Genomic DNA, 17,001 nt, shown 5'->3' on the forward strand with positions numbered 1-17,001 from the left:
TTCCACACCAATTGAGGTTGATATGGTTTAATCTCAAGGACATGGATTTACCATAAAATTTAATTAGTCAAATTCAAATTTCAACTTTCTTTGGCCCCTTTACACTAGTTGTTCTGAGTTGACTTAATACATGCGTTCACGATTGTGTCACATCCCAAAAACACCAACAGGTAGGAAACATATGAGGGGTTGTTGGAAATGCCATAGAGAGGTTGTTGACATTGTGTTGTCATTGATGTCAACTGGTATGCAAGTTGATGTTACCGGTATGCAAGTAGAAGTATTGCAGATTGTTGGCATGTTGATGTCAACTGGTAAGTATGTCAACCAGTAAGCAAGCAAAGAGGCAAATTGAAGGACCCAAATAAGAAGATGAAAGGATGTGAAGGTTTGCCACTTTGGAAAAATGGTTGAGGACTATCATCGGTAAATGATAACATGTCCTAACTGGCAGAACAAAGAAGTGCACGATATGAAGGTTAATCGGTTAGTGTATATCAGTAGCATGTTCGGTCGGTGACCGAATTTGAATTGACACAGTCAAGTGAGTTGGATGCTGACAAAGATGTCATGTGGACTCTAGGTGGCAAACATGCAGTGGTAGGTGAATAGTGCATCAGCGAGGTAGTTGCCGATTAGGTCAATATTAAATGAAGACTGCGGAAATCACGGATCGATTGCAGAGGATTGCGGCTCAAAGTAGATCGAAAGGTGGAGATTTTTTTTTTTGGTATTATGATCAAAGCAGGACATCTGATCTTCTTGTTGATCTGGAGATGGAAATAACTATTGGCATTTTGGCACTAAGTTGTCATTGATGTCAACTGACATGATGGAGATCCACATAAGGTGAGCATAAAGAATGAAGATCTACAGGTAAAGAAACCGATCTAAAGGATGGTTGCTTGGTTATGATGAAGAGGCAGAATGTTAAAGTTGTCTCACACCACCAGAGCTGAATATGTGCAATTGGTACAAGATGCTCTACCGATTAACAGAAGAAGAAAAATCTATCGGCAAAGGGATATACCTATATGTGTTTGCCGGACCGACTATGTGTTGGTGGGCCATGTCTTGATCGTTATGATGCCATGTGAAGCAGAGGTGGCAAACATGTTGTGGTTAGTGAAGACTCATCGACAGGGTTGATGAAATAGATAATTGCCATTAATGGAGGAGCCACAAATCATGGGATTGTATCTGACTGATTGCGGCTCGAGGAAGAAGGAATGATAGATGAAGATTAGAGAGTAGTTGGCACCTGAATCTATGCAAGGGAAATTCGATTCAGGAAGTCCTCGAAAAGAAAACTTCTGAAGTACCTTATGTGTCGACTGATTTCGTGACAAAAGATCTAATTCGAGATTGCCATTTCCAGAAAACGTGCATTGGATAATGGAAACCATGTGCAAGTGCATCCTTCTAGGACAGGTGATTGATCCAAGATAGGTGGGATTGGATCTCATGAAGATTGTGTTGGAAATAGGAAACCCTTACCGCTCAGGTTTTTGAATTGCACTCTGGCAGGAATTTACTATATAAGAAATGGGAGCTCCAGATAGAAAAGGTTGTTTATACTATGAAGATTGAGTAGAGAAGAGTAGTGAGAGGGATCAAGGAGAAAACTTGAGAAGGAGTTCTGAGAAATTTGCAGTGTGAGTGAGCTAGAAAGCCAGTGAGAGGATTCTACCGGTAATACCATAGTCTTGCAGTTGAGCCCAACCAGTAAGGTGTGGTAGAGCAGGCAGCATCGTTGTGTGACACAGTGTGTTGAGAGATTGTGTGTGAGAGGGGGAGAAAGATAACAGAGGTTGGGAAACATAGACAACAATTCCACAACTGACAGTGTGAGTTTCAGTGGAGGAGAAAAGACTGTCAACCGACAAAGTGTTATTTGATCAAAGAGTTGCAGAATTAATTTGCAACAAGAAGCCTTAATTGTATTCAAATAGTATTTCAATATACATCGCCAAGTTGAAGCTTGGTGCAGGGGTTGGTGCCCAAAATCTTTGCAAGTCTGTGTTTTACCTGTGAGGCTAGATTGGAGCAGTAGTCTCCAGCAACTTTTCTCACCAAGTTTTTTCCCATATTGGGTTTCCTCATAAATATGGTGTTGTGAGTTACTTGTGTGTGAATGGTCTCTTTGGATTTCTTTCTTGTATTACCGGTGTGACTGTTTAAGTGGTTAAGTAAATAACTGATATTCTCAAGTTAGATCAGAGGAGGAAAAACTTAGGAACCATTGATTCACCCCCCTCTTAATGGTATTATGTGTTTAACAATTGGTATCAGAGCATAGGTTCCCAATTATCTTTAAACCTTGGGTAGATTCTGGATTTTGAGCACAATGGCAAGAAGTGAGTCTGCTTCCTCAAAAGCCCCCATCTTTGATGGATCAAACTATGCCTTCTGGAGCAGAAGAATGGAGACCTATATTTCATCTCTTGGTTTTGATGTGTGGATGTCGGTCAAGAATGGGTATGCCATTCCAAATACTCCTCCCTCTGATCTGGATGCAAAAAAGGAGTATGAGAATAATGCAAAGGCAAAACATGCTATCCTAAGTGGATTGTCCGATAATAAATTTGTCAAAGTCATGCACTGTATTTAAGCAAAGGAAACATGGGACAAATTGTAGAGGTTGTTTGAGGGAGATGCAAAAGTCAAAGAAGCCAAGATGCAAACACTAAGGGGTCAACTTGAAAGCATCAAAATGAAAGATGATGAAAAGATTGCAGACTATCTTCACAGATTTGATGAAACCGTGAATACCATTAGAGGACTTGGAGAAGAGATTGCAGATGAGATTCTTGTCAAAAAGATACTTAGATCTCTCACTCCCAAATATGATACTAAGGTGTTAGCCATTGAAGAAGACAAGGATCTAAAGACTTTTACAATGGATGAGCTATTTGGCTCCCTGACAGCCTATGAGATGAGAACAACTGGTGATACTTCTTCAAGGAAAGAAGCAACATTCAACATCACCAAAAAGGGCAAAGAAGTTGTTACTCACAAAGAATCCAGTGAAGACTCTAATGCAGAAGTAGCAAACTTTGTCAGGAAGCTCAAAAGAGGATCTGTCCAGTACAAAGGAAAGTTACCACTTAAGTGCTTCAACTGTGGAAAGGTAGGACACTTCGCTGCAAATTATCCCCACAAAGAAACCAGTGGAGACGAGTCAAGAGAGTTCAAAAGATCTGCCGACAAAGATAGTGAAAGGAATGACTACCGACAAGGAAGAAGAGGCTACCAGAACTAGAACATCTTATATACCTTTGAGGAGGACACAACAAATGATGAAAATGCATCAGAAGATGATGACCATGAGAACAACAGAAAAGTCAATCTCTTCATGGTACTTGATAGACCAGTTGATGAAGATGAGGAAGAAGTGGATGTTGAGGCTAAAGTGGATTTGGAGAAAGAACTTATAAGTGCTCTTGAAGAATTGAGTAAAACAAGAAGAGAACTCAAGAGGGTTAAGCTTGTTGCAGTAGATGAACAAGATCTTTTGAAACAATCTCTAGAAGAGTCTGGTCAAGTCATATTTGACTTGAAGCTGCAGCTGGAAGAAACCAAGAGGATTAGTGAAGCTACAACCTTTGATCTGACAAAGAAAGAAAAGGAGCATCAAGACCTGGAAGCTGAAATAATAAGGCTCAGAAAGGAGCTTGAAGAAAGCAAGGAAGAAATAAAAATAAGGAGCAAGTATGAAGGCAACACTGAGGCCTTAGATAAGATGTTGAGCAAACAAGAGCAATCCAAAGACACTGGTGGCTTAGGTTTTGAAGAAGGTCAAAGTTCATCCCACAAAGATAAATCTGACAAAGAAATAATGTTCACCTCTTCAATTGAAGGTGAAGGAAAGAAGACATTCACTATAGGCAAGGACACCGGCAAAAAGACATATGCAGATGTTGTTGGAAATCGTTACTCAAACCGGTACGCAGAAATGAACTGGAGGCCACACTTCTTGCACCAAAATGCAGATCCAAGGAGAAATGCCACAATTGATCATGAAGGATTCACCAGATTTAACAACATGAAGGGAAGACCCTCCATGAGGTAGTTCCATGCATGACCAAGACATCTTAACCGATATGTTTCAAACTTTCATGGTTACTATTACTAGTGCAATAAATTAAGACACAGAATAGCTGACTATAGATTAAACAATAAACCTTCTATGAATTATGAATGAAAAAACCCATTTAATACACTCCGAGATATGAATGTTGTCTGCTATCAATGCAATGGATATGGTCATAAGAGTTTTGACTGTAGGAAGAATAAACCTGCACCCTGCAATAATTTTAAGGATGTTACCTTTAATGAAAATGTAAAATGCTATAACTGTCAATAATTTGGACACATAGTGAAGTTATGCAAAAACAAGAAGATCAAGCAAACAAAGGCAAATCCAGATGAAGGACCTATAACTGAACCGAAGCTCAATATAGCAGCAGACAAGAAGAAGGAAATCAAACTAGTTTGGGTTGAGAAAGAAAAGGAACGAGACGAATCGAGTCTCTTAGTACAAACAACCTTGCATGCTGAAAGGAAAAATCTATGGGTGGTAGATAGTGGTTGTTCAAACAATATGGCTGGTGACAAAAAGAAATTCATCAAACTTGAAGACTGGAATGGTGGATTAGTAAGGTTTGGAGACAACTCCTCAATCAAAATAAAGGGAAAAGGAACTCTAAGCATTAATGGAAAACTGAAGGCGCATGATGTATATTATGTGGAAGGCCTCAAGCACAATCTGCTGAGTTTGACTCAACTGGTTGCCAGATAAAGAAAGACAGTACTAGTAAAGTTGTGGCAGAAGGAAAGAGAACTGATGGAAATGTTTATAATATGAAGGAATGCTATGAGTCCCAATGTATGTTAGGACAAGTAGATGAAAGTTGGTCGTGGCACAAAAGATTAGGTCACAACAATTTTGATAACTTAGTTGCAGTAAGCAAAAAGGGGTGTGTGAGGAACATTCCACCCATCATCAAACAGGTAAACACATTTTGTGATGAATGTGTAAAAGGTAAGCAAACAAAAGTGAGTTTCAGGAGAAAGGAGCACAACACCTCAAGACCACTTGAAATTGTGCATACAGATCTGTGTGGTCCAACTCGAAAAAGAGCACTTGTCGGTGAAAGATACTTTATGCTCTTCATTGATGACTACTCAAGGATGACATGGGTCACCTTTCTGAAAGATAAATCACAAGCTTTTGAAAGATCAAGATCTTTCGGAAAATGGTAGAAAAGGAAAGTGGGTACAGATTAAAATGTCTAAGATCAAACAGGGGTGGAGAGTTCACATCAAATGAATTTGAAGATTATTGTGAAAAACATGGAATTAGAAGGCAATACTCTGCTCCTAGAACACCACAACAAAATGGTATTGTAGAAAGGAAGAACAAGATAGTCAAGGAGATGGCCAGAACCATGTTAAATGAGGCCAGTTTGCCGGATACATATTGGAAAGAAGATGTTCACACTGCTGCATATACTTTGAATCGGGTTCAATTAAGAATAAACAACAAAATGACACCTTATGAGTTATGGTATGACCGGAAGCCGTCTGTCAAATGCTTCAAAGTATTTGGAAGCAAGTGCTTCATCAAGAAAGATGTGGATGGTTTAGGAAGTTTTGACTCCAGGAGTGATGAAGGAATCTTTCTTGGTTACTCATCTAACAACAAAGCCTACAAATGCTACAATAAAAGGCTAAGAAGGGTCGTAGAGAGTGTGCATGTACAAGTTGATGAAGAAATGCATAGAGGATGTCAACCACAGGTTAACTGGTATGATGACTCCGGTGATGAATATTATGAAGTTCAGACAGATATTGAACCAGAGGTAGCATCCAAGAAGGTCCCCAACCGGTATGTACAACTAAATCACCCAGAAGAGCAAATTTTGGGAAATAAGAGTGACGGTGTGGAGACTAGAAGAAGACTTGCCTGGAATGATGAACAAGTCAACCTATGCCTCATGACTAAAGTTGAAACCACAAATTTCAATGAGGCTAACAAGAGACAAGAATGGATGGATGCCATGGAAGAAGAACTACACCAGATTGAGAAGAACAAGACTTGGGAATTAGTCCCTAGACCGAAAGACAAGAACATAATTGGCACAAAGTGGGTCTACTAGAACACGATGAATGAAGAATGTAAGATTGTAAGGCATAAAGCTAGACTAGTGTGCAAAGGATACTCTCAAGTAGAGGGAATTGACTTTGAAGAAACATTTGCACCGGTGGCTAGATTAGAAGCAATTAGGATGTTTCTAGCTAACTCTGCCTACAAGGGCTATAAAGTATACCAAATGGATGTAAAATCTGCTTTTCGAAATGGAAATTTAGAAGAAGAAGTATACATGGAGCAACCGGATGGATTTTTGCTACATGATGATGAGACATTTGTGTGTTGGTTAAAGAAGGCTATGTATGGTTTAAAACAAGCTCCCAGAGCATGGTACTCAAGATTAGATCAGTATCTGAAGGAGCAGGGATTAAAAAAGGGAAGTGCTGACAACAATTTGTACATAAAGAAAAAATGGAATTCACATGATTATTGTGGTTGTGTATGTAGATGACATCATCTTTGGAGGCAACAAGGATACTCTCTGCAAAGAGTTTGCTGATCAGATGCAGTCAGAATTTGAGATGTCAATGCTTGGTGAATTGACTTACTTCCTTGGCTTGCAAATATTACAAAAAGATAAAGGAATCTTTATCTCACAAGTCAAGTATGCAAAGGAGATGCTGAAGAAATTCCAACTGGAAGATTGCAAACCGGTAAGTACCCCCATGGTGACCGACAACAAATTGAGCAAAAATGATGAATCACCAGTGGTGGCTCAGACTCTGTACAAATCCATGATAGATAGTCTACTGTATCTAACTTCTTCAAGACCGGATATAGTTTAGGCAGTATGCATGGTAGCCCGATTCCAAGCTGCACCAAAGCAATCACACATGAATGTTGTTAGCAAAATTTTTAGGTACCTACAAGGAACACTCAGCTATGGTTTGTGGTATCCTAAATAGGGAAATTTTATCTTGGAAGCATATACTAATGCTGATTGGGTAGGATGCATTGATGATAGAAAGAGCAAAAGCAGTGGAACATTCTTTCTAGGTGACCGGTTGGCCTCTTGGCATAGCAAGAAGCAGGACTCAGTCTCCTTATCTACTGCTGAAGCTGAGTATATTGTTGTTGCTACATGCTGCTCTCAGGTGCTTTGGATGAAGCAGACTCTCAAAGATATACAGGTGGACATCACTGAACCTATTCTCAATTGATGTGACAATTCGAGTGCAATCAATATAGCAAAGAATCCGGTCATGCATTCCAGAACAAAACACATTGCTATCAAATATCACTTTCTCCGAGAGAAGGTTGAAGGACAGGAGGTCAGGATGGATTATGTCCCCATTGGTGAATAAGTAGCAAACATTTTCACCAAACCGTTACCGGTAAGCACTTTTGAGTATCTCCGACACAAGTTGAGAGTTGTGTCATTTGCCTAGGGAGGCTTTATGTGGCTCAGGGGGAGCTGATATTGGTCAAAGGAGGAGCTTGGTATGGATCAAAGGGGGAGTGCACAAGTACCCTTTGTCATTGTATCAAAGGGGGAGAAATATACCGGTATGAAGTGAATTATGAAAAGTTGACATCAATGCCAAAGGGGGAGATTTTTGGCATTTTGGTACTAAGTTGTCATTGATGTCAACCGACATGATGGAGATCCACATAAGGTGAGCATAAATAATGAATATCTACCGGTAAAGAAACTGGTCTGAAGGATGGTTGCTTGGTTATGATGAAGAGGCAGGATGTTAAAGTTGTCTCAGACTGCCAGAGGTGACGATATGCAACCGATACAAATTGCTCTACCGATTAACAGAAGAAGAAAATTCTATCGGCAAAGGGATATACTTGTATGTGTTTTCCGGACCGACTGTGTGTTGGTGGGCCATGTCTTGATCATTGTGACTCCATGTGAAGCAGAGGTGGCAAACGTGTTGTGGTTGGTGAAGCCTCATCGACACGGTTGATGAAACAAATAATTGCCATTAATGGAGGAGCCACAAATCATGGGATTGTATCTAACTGATTGCGGCTCGAGGAAGAAGGAATGACAGAGGAGGATCAGAGAGTAGTTGGCACCTGAATCTATGCAAGGGAAATTTGATTCAAGAAGTCCTCGAAAAGAAAACTTCTGAAGTGCCTTATGTGTTGACTGATTTTGTGACAGAAGATCTAATTCGAGATTGCCATTTCCAAAAAATGTGCATTGGATAATGGAAACCATGTGTAGGTGCATCCTTCTAGGACAGGTGATTGATCCAAGATAGGTGGGATTGGATCTCATGAATATTGTGTTGGAAATAGGAAACCCTTACCGCTCAGGATTTTGAATTGCATTCTGGCAGGAATTCACTGTATAAGAAATGAGAGCTCCAGACAGAAAAGGTTGTTGATACTGTGAAGATTGAGCAGAGAAGAGTATTGAGAGGGAGCGAGGAGAAAACTTGAGAAGGAGTTCTGAGAAAGTTGCAGTGTGAGTGAGCTAGCAAACTAGTGAGAGGATTCTACTAGTAATACCATAGTCTTGTAGTTGAGCCCAACCGGTAAGGTGTGGCAGAGCAGGTAGCATTGTTGTGTGACACAATGTGTTGAGAGATTGTGTGTGAGAGGGAGAGAAAGATAACAGAGGTTGGGAAATAGAGAGAGTAATTCCACAACTGACAGTGTGAGTTTCAGTGGAGGAGAAAAGACTGTCAACCGACAAAGTGTTATTTGATCAAAGAGTTGCAAAATTCATTTGCAACAAGAAGCCTTTTGTATTCAAATAGTATTTCAATATGTATCGCCAAGTTGAAGCTTGGTGCAGGGGTTGGTGCTCCTTGGGTTGGTGCCCAAAATCTTTGTAAGTTCGTGTTTTACCTGTGAGGCTGGATTGGAGCAATAGTCTCCAGCATCTTTTCTCACCGAGGTTTTTCCTATATTGGGTTTTCCTTGTAACTCTGGTGTTGTGAGTTACTTGTGTGTGAATGGTATCTTTGGCTTTCTTTCTTGTATTACCGGTGTGATTGTTTAAGTGGTTAAGTAAATAACTGATATTCTCAAGTTAGATCAGAAGAGGAAAAACTTAGGAACCACTGATTCACCCCGCTCTCAGTGGTATTCTGTGTTCAACAATAACTATATCATTTATTGTAAGCGATAAATTCAAGGCCGATGAATAGGGTCCAATTTGCTAAATATAGTAAATATTTATAGAAAGAATAAAAAAGGATAGAGCTTTTTGTTGAACTGTTGCAGGTTGTCAATTCAAGAAGATGAGATCTTATTTGATACGGATCGTGGTTGGAGAAGAAAAGCCTAGGCGTGTAAAATTTGAGTTTTTGTTTTGTCGGGAAAGCATGTGTATAAATATGCAGATCAAAGACTTAAGCAGTAGGATGATGGATGAGTAATGAGAAAATGTGATCATGATAGAGGAGAGTTGATCAGTCTAAGCATTGATAGAAAAATATTGAAGTGATTGAGTGTTAGAAGAAGAACTGGGGAGAAGGGTTTAACCGGCAAGGTTTAAGGTAACCAATAAACTGTTACAGAGCATAACAGTCCATCAAATCAACATAGATTGAACCGGTAAGGTAGCCACTAAGAGTGAAGACAAGCAGAGAGAGTGTGAGAGGAGATCCGGCAAGGAAAAAGCTGAGTTGAAGAGGATTCAGACAGAGAGAACTGAGATCCGGTAGAGAAGAAGCAGTGCAACAAAAAATAGTTCAACCGACAGAGTGAATAGGTTGCAAAGGTTATAAAATTCATTTGTAACAAAGTGTTTATCATTGTATTGTTTTTATATCTCATTGTATTTCACTGAGTAGATGCTTAGTGTAGGGGTTGGTTCTCCTTGAGTTGGTGCTCAGAATAGATCAGGGGTTGGTGCTCCTTTGGGTAGGCCCCCATAAATTGTTAGGGGTTGGTGCCCTAAAACATCGTAAAACTATTATTTCATTGTGAGGCTGGATTGGAGCAATAGATCTCCAACAATATTTCTCACCGAGGTTTTTCCCACATTGGATTTTCCTCGTATATCCGGTGTTATGTGATGTGCTCTTGTGTGTGATTGCTTGTTAGTGTTTTCATTATCCTATTGGTTGCACACATTGTTTGAAATTATTTATAATCATTGATTCACCCCTCTCAGTGATATCATGTGTTCTACAAAGGCATGGTGTCCATACGAATGAAGGAAAAATAAACCTCATTGACATAATTAATTTGATTGATGCATGTCTGTTGGACCATGTTGATTAAAGGCTTGTTGTCCGTCGAAGCATAGAATAATAAAAAGTCATCACCAAGGGATGGTGCTAGTATTGCACATCACGTGAAGATATGCTCACTTTTTATCGAGGGAGACTAGCGACATAAGTAGGAATGGTCACCCTTATTCATTTATTCCACGACAGAGGGAGAGTAGCTAAAAAAAATAAAAATAAAGAACACACTCCTCATTTTTAGGGATGACATCCTTTTGGCCAACACACCTCAATGAGAACTGGAAACAAGTCATGGAAAACGTCCAAAAGCATAAGATGGATGTGGGGTTGCGTTATTTTTGGGGGAGAGGGAGGACGTGTAGGAGACATAAGGGAGTTCGATTAGAGGAGGTTTCCAAGGCAAGTGAAGAGATTGAAGGAAAAGAGGATTATTGCGATAAATATGTTTTAAAGGTAGATATAGGGAGAATGGCATAAGGAAGAAACACAAAAGAAGAAGAGAAAATATACATTAAAAGAACAGAGGTATTGGAGAAGAAGAGAGGACGTGCGAAGAGATGGGAAGAAGCCAAAAGATGAAGAGGATGAGGAATTTAAGAAAGTGACAGAGGAAAACCAAGGGAAGAAAAGAAAGAATGAGCAAGAGAGAAAGATTCCATGACCTTCACTAACATCTTTCTTGCCTGCACAGTAATGAGAAATCCGGAATAGTGATCGAACGACTAGTAAGCAGAAAATATTAAATTGCAAAGAGAGGAAGGGGAGGAATGCAAAAGATCACTGGAATTGAGGTGACTACTTTGGCAGATTGTACACAGAGAAGATTAATGAGCCCTTTTGGAGCTATTTTACAAAATGGAAGGTGCACAAATAAGAGGAATGGGAGGAGTAATTAAGTTCCTCAAAGCAATTGGGTTCAAAGAATGTTGAATAATAGAATCTGCACAAATGGTTTCGTTGAAGAGGTTGTAGAAACTTCTAAGCAAGCGTGGTTGCAAGACGTAGGGAGCTCGGTGGCACCGTGTGTAGCAGTGGTAGAGGCAGCGTGAGGCAAGGCAGGCGAAGGAGTGATGCAATACCAATGACTGAGTGGATCTCAATGCTTGCTTCATGATGTCATAAAGTTCATTCCTAAAGCTATGTATAATCCGCTTTCATAGATCTCCTTTTCGAAAGAAAATAATAGAAATAATAATAATATTAAATAAAATAAAAACATCTACTCTTGCCACGATGTATAATTAATAAAGGTTGTGTTATGTTAATGAAAAGGCTATAGGTATTATTTTCGAGGAGTGTGACAATATACCATATAGTCTCTTTTATTACGTCTTATGGGTGATTTAAATATTTTAAAATGGTGTTAGAGGATGAACTAGTCCTTGCATTTACTCTTCTTTACCCATACCTTCAACCTATAAATTGTTTAGCAAACAAATGAGGAAGTGACAACTTGATGGAACTAAATATAAGGCAATGTGTCTTGTCATTAGAGATTTAGCATGATTGATTCATAGATAATTTATTCTTGTCATAAGGCAATGTGTCTTGTCATTAGAGATTTAGCATGATTGATTCATAGATAATTTATTCTTGTCATAAGGCAATGTGTCTTGTCATTAGAGATTTAGCATGATTGATTCATAGATAATTTATTCTTGTCATAAGGCAATGTGTCTTGTCATTAGAGATTTAGCATGAGTGATTCATAGATAATTTATTCTTGTCATGAGTGGATGTAGTTTGTGTAGAGGAAGTTGTCATTAGATATTCACAATAGCATGATGAACTTATTTTTAACCAAATAGAAAAGTTAGATGACTACAAATAGTATAGAATTTGGAATATAATTAACCTTCTTAACCAAGACTATTAAAGGACTATCCAAAAATACTTTTTAGAAAAATAAACAACATACATTTTGTTCATATGAGTAAGATGTAAAGTTTGGATGGAACATAAATTATTTTTTATATTGTTGATCTTTATGGAATTGTGATAAGAGCTTCCCTAGTAGGTATAATTGTTGGGAAACCCACTATTTCATCCATTGGGATATTCTATATATGCCTCCTATAGTGCTAGGTTCCTTTGATGACCTATTAACGTTATCTTATTTGTTCTATAGTTATATGATACAAGCATGAACATACCGCATGCACTAATACAAGTGATAGGGACTTCATTAATAGAACTAAAACAATATTGAATTCTCATATTAGCACTGTTATAAATTGACATTTTAGGTAATTTGTTTCCAATTTTAGGTTATAGGCTATACATAGCTACATGAAGACTATGGACTTAATCAAAACAAGAAACCTAATATTTGAACTATCATGTGAACTAAGAGTAGGTACTACAGTTGTATGAAATTATTGCTTGATTATATAATAGGGGGCTATAATTTATTTCAATAATATGGAGTTAAGAATTAATCGTAAGCATGTTGTATGACATATCTAGATATCTTATTGATGATCATTAAGATCATAGCTAGAAACAACTGGTGAGTGTGGATATTATTTGGACAAAGAATTTGTTTATACCATAAGGTAGAATAGATTAGGGGGCTAAGAATATTAATATTCATAGTATTGAATATACATCTTCATACCATGATACAAAAGATGTAACACAATGCTAAAATCTTGAGTATGACTTGGGTACTAATTACATGCTTAATTGGAGTCGTAAGGCACTCTGGCTCTATAATGTTGTGTCAAATGGGTGTTCATTCTAGTGAGCTAGTTAATTAAACCTTACATGGATTGCATCGGGATATAACTTCTTAGATGTGGAGACAATATTTACAATAATGTAATTTATTATTTATTTCCCATATTAGAATGGTGTCTTGGTCTATGAATAAGAGTAGTTTATGTAAGCAAGGGAATTAGGAGATCAACCTAACCTCCATGTTGGAGACAAACATATAAGAGGTTTAGGATATTCATGATGAATGATAGGATGAGGTTAAAATTTGAGTAATGATATACACATATGGATGGGTTATATTGTGGGTTGCTAAATGGTGAGGTACTCATGATTGCCTAAATACTAATAACTAATTTTTTTAATTTATTTTAAGCAAAAGGCCATGGCCTATAATATATTAAAAATAATTAAAGATTTACATATACTTAATTAAAAGAAAATGACACTACCTCCTTCCCCCTACTAGATACATTTCTAAAAGAGCAACCCCCATTTATTGGAAGATCATGGGATCTTTGAAATGGAGGAAACAAAAAGAGCCTTGAATAGAGATTGAATGACACAAAACCTTCCCCAATTTGGACAACAAAAAAACTAAACCCATACAAACGATGAAGCAAGATTATCAAAAAAAGAGACTACAAAGTTGAAAATGTCATGCTCGGATCAACCCTAATTCTAACAACATTAACCCGCCACCCTAGTTAGAGAAACTTTCATGTTACACTTCTTGATTCTTGAGATGATGCGGCCTTCGTTGGAATTGGAAATGACGAATGATAACCGTGAGGATCAACCTGAGCATGTTCACAAATTTCCCACACAACCCTGAATTTAGCCATTACAATTGAAGCCAATGGCTCTCCTATTTGAAATGCAAATTGTTGAACCCAGTGGAGAAAAGTGTGAGGAGAAGCATAGCCCAAACCATAGATGAAGGAGAGGAAAATTGATCTTGGCACTGATTCAAATACGAAGAGATCTCTATTTAAAAAACCTCCCCACCACACCTCCCCTGAAAACAAGTCATATTTCTCCAATTGTAGGTTCAATTCCTCCCAAGTAAACAACGTTGGATGTACAAAGGCCCCCACAACCATCTTTGTGTAGTCCTGAGACTGGGTGAGGTCCATCACCATAGATGCCAATCTGGAAGAAACCAAGTTTGGAGAAGCCATCGGGTTAGCTGCAATCCATTCTTCCCTAAGGATAGTCCTCACCGCCCACTCACTAATTTCACATGGGATTGCCAAAGAGTCCGCTATTCTCAGAGGATGAGCGATAACATTCTATCTTTGACCATGACGACCTCCCACCAAATACATTTGAAGGGTCATACCTATCGTGTGAGCACTGCCAGCAAGGAAAGCTTATACTTTGTCGAGCGAAGTCCAGACCTGAAATTCTGGTGAGACATACTACCAATGGATAAACTATAGGGAGCTGATGAGGGAGTGATGCAATGGATTCTTTGTAACTTGTGTAAACCATCACAGTTGCATTCATTCCTTGTCCTTGGGCTTCCACGCAAGTCCACTGCAATGACCTTAAATTATCGCATTTATTGTAAGAAATGATGTGTAAGCTTTCGGATATGTGGGAGCCTTCATATTTTCTCAATTTGAGATCTTCCGCAGGTATGGAAGGATTGGGAATGCAACAAAGAGAGAACATGTGGTCTGTCTTTCAGTTCCACATGCTTGAAGTACCTCGATCTATCCCAATCTAATGGATACTCATCCTTACCCCATCTGTGAGGATATTGGTATGGTACCCAGAGTGTGTGAAATTCCAATGTCGACAGGCTGATCTCATCTCGTACTACATGCCACCAAAAATAAATGCTGAAATGACGAACCCCTCCTACTTTGCATAAAAGACCCACCAGGATGGAAATATCCTTGTAGTACGATCAGAAGTGACATGGCTAACCATGGCACAAAGATCTTCCCACCGCCCAAACCACAAGGCGAGTCTGGAAAAAACATTTAAATTTAAACCTCAAAAAGTTCATAACTTGGGGCTTTGGGATAAATTTTGAGATACTCCAATGCTACAAAGAGTGAGGAGCCCTGCATCCACAGAAAACCAAACATTAGTCTAATCAATCTTATTGGGACCAGGTGTCGCATCAAAAGTCATTTGAGCTCTGAGACACTCATCTTTTTGAACCTGCCTAGGAGAAAGGAAAAAACCTTCCTCATTTGAATCACATCCCATGTTAGCTAATAAGTCTGCTAACTGATTTGCTTCCCTATAACAATGAGTAATGCTATATCCTTGAAAACTAAAAATCTTCTCTCTAGCTTCTTGAATAATATAATCTATTTTCCGATTGGGAGCTTGGAATTTTTTTAAGGCTGATATGATGTTCAGGGAATCCCCTTCAATCTCTAAGTATTCAACTTGCTCCTTAATGGCTAAGTTAATCCCAAATAGCAAGGCTCTAGGCTCTGCTACATTATTTGTGTCATATGGAATTTTTACATAACTTGCTCTCAAATACTTGGCTTGATTGATCCTTGAGTACACTTCCAATTCTGGACACTCTAGGATTACCACTCGTAGCCCCATCAAAATTTAGTTTCACAAAGTTCTTCGAAGGGGATCTCCATCTAATTCCTTTTCTATTGATTTTCTTATGAGCATTTACCATCAGACTTCCTTTAAATGGGATTTGCAGGAATATCCAACCTGTCATTAGATCGTTATCCCACGAGGTGAAAGGGGAGTCCAGCTTCTTGAATTTAGTTGTGTGAGCATTAACAGATTCTGAAATTGTTAATTCTAATTTGATAAGCATATCCTGCACACTATGAAATTCCTTCCTAAATATGTGCCTATTCCTTTCCCACCAAATGTTCCATATGAGAATGGTAGGATCCATATCCCAAATAACTGCAAAAAAAGAGTCTACAAAGAGCTTTGACCATGATTCAAATACTTCTGGTAAAGTAGCTTATAATGGAGAGTTCCATTGTAGTTTGTTAAGTAGACACTTCCAACAATCTTGTCCCACTGTAAATTCTAAATGAAGGTGATTAGTTGTTTCAATGGACTAATTACACAACACACAATCAAAGGGTTGCACAATCTTAAGTAGAGCTAACTTGTCACTAGTTAGGATTCTACCCTTTAAGGCCAGCCAGGCAAAATATCCTGCCTTTTGTAATCCGTATCCCTTCCAACAAAATGAGAACTTTCTGGGCGGTTGATCTATCCCCTGAGATGTGAGCTGCTTAAAACCCTCCTTTACTAAATTAACTAATAACTATTATTATTTTAAGGGAAATATTAACAAATATTGGTTATGGGAACCTAAGTGTAGGTGTCCTTGAGAGAAATTGTAAGGAGAACTATGTGTGACTTTGACCCATTTAGAAGCTGGAACATAGGCGGTCCTTGGGAGAAGGATGCCCCTGTGACTTAAAGTCTATAGGGGTAGGGTTTAGGGGAGAATAACTCTAAGGTTCAGAGTTGTTCCTAACATTTTGACCTTACCTCCCTAGTAGACTTCAGATGAGGCCAATTATGAAAGATTTAAGAAAATCAAATAAGCGTAATAATATGTAATGTTCCATGGAATAGCAAGTTCAAGGAAGTGAACATGGGTTGACTAACATACAGTTGGTAATGGCTTAAGGGTATAGGATCTGAGATGAGGCCATCTTGTGTTGGTTCTTTCTAATTGTATCATGTGATTGTGAAGTTAAACCTAGATTTATAGGCTCCTCGGTTACTTGATTGTGTTGTACTATCTATTTATCTAGTATTGTGATCCTGATGTGTATGACCCCCCACAAGAGTGAACCATCGGGATATTCATGAAGAGATAGGAAATTGTTGGACCGGGCCAATGATCGATGTTTGGGATACTGCAAGGGATTAGTCGACAATCACCTGGTTCACGGAGGTGATCTTGCCTAGACTACCCTAGATATGATACGATAACAAATATCAAGTCGAGTCATT

The sequence above is a fragment of the Cryptomeria japonica genome, chromosome 3 (genome assembly GCF_030272615.1).
Source record: "Cryptomeria japonica chromosome 3, Sugi_1.0, whole genome shotgun sequence".
Taxonomy (NCBI): Eukaryota; Viridiplantae; Streptophyta; class Pinopsida; order Cupressales; family Cupressaceae; genus Cryptomeria; species Cryptomeria japonica.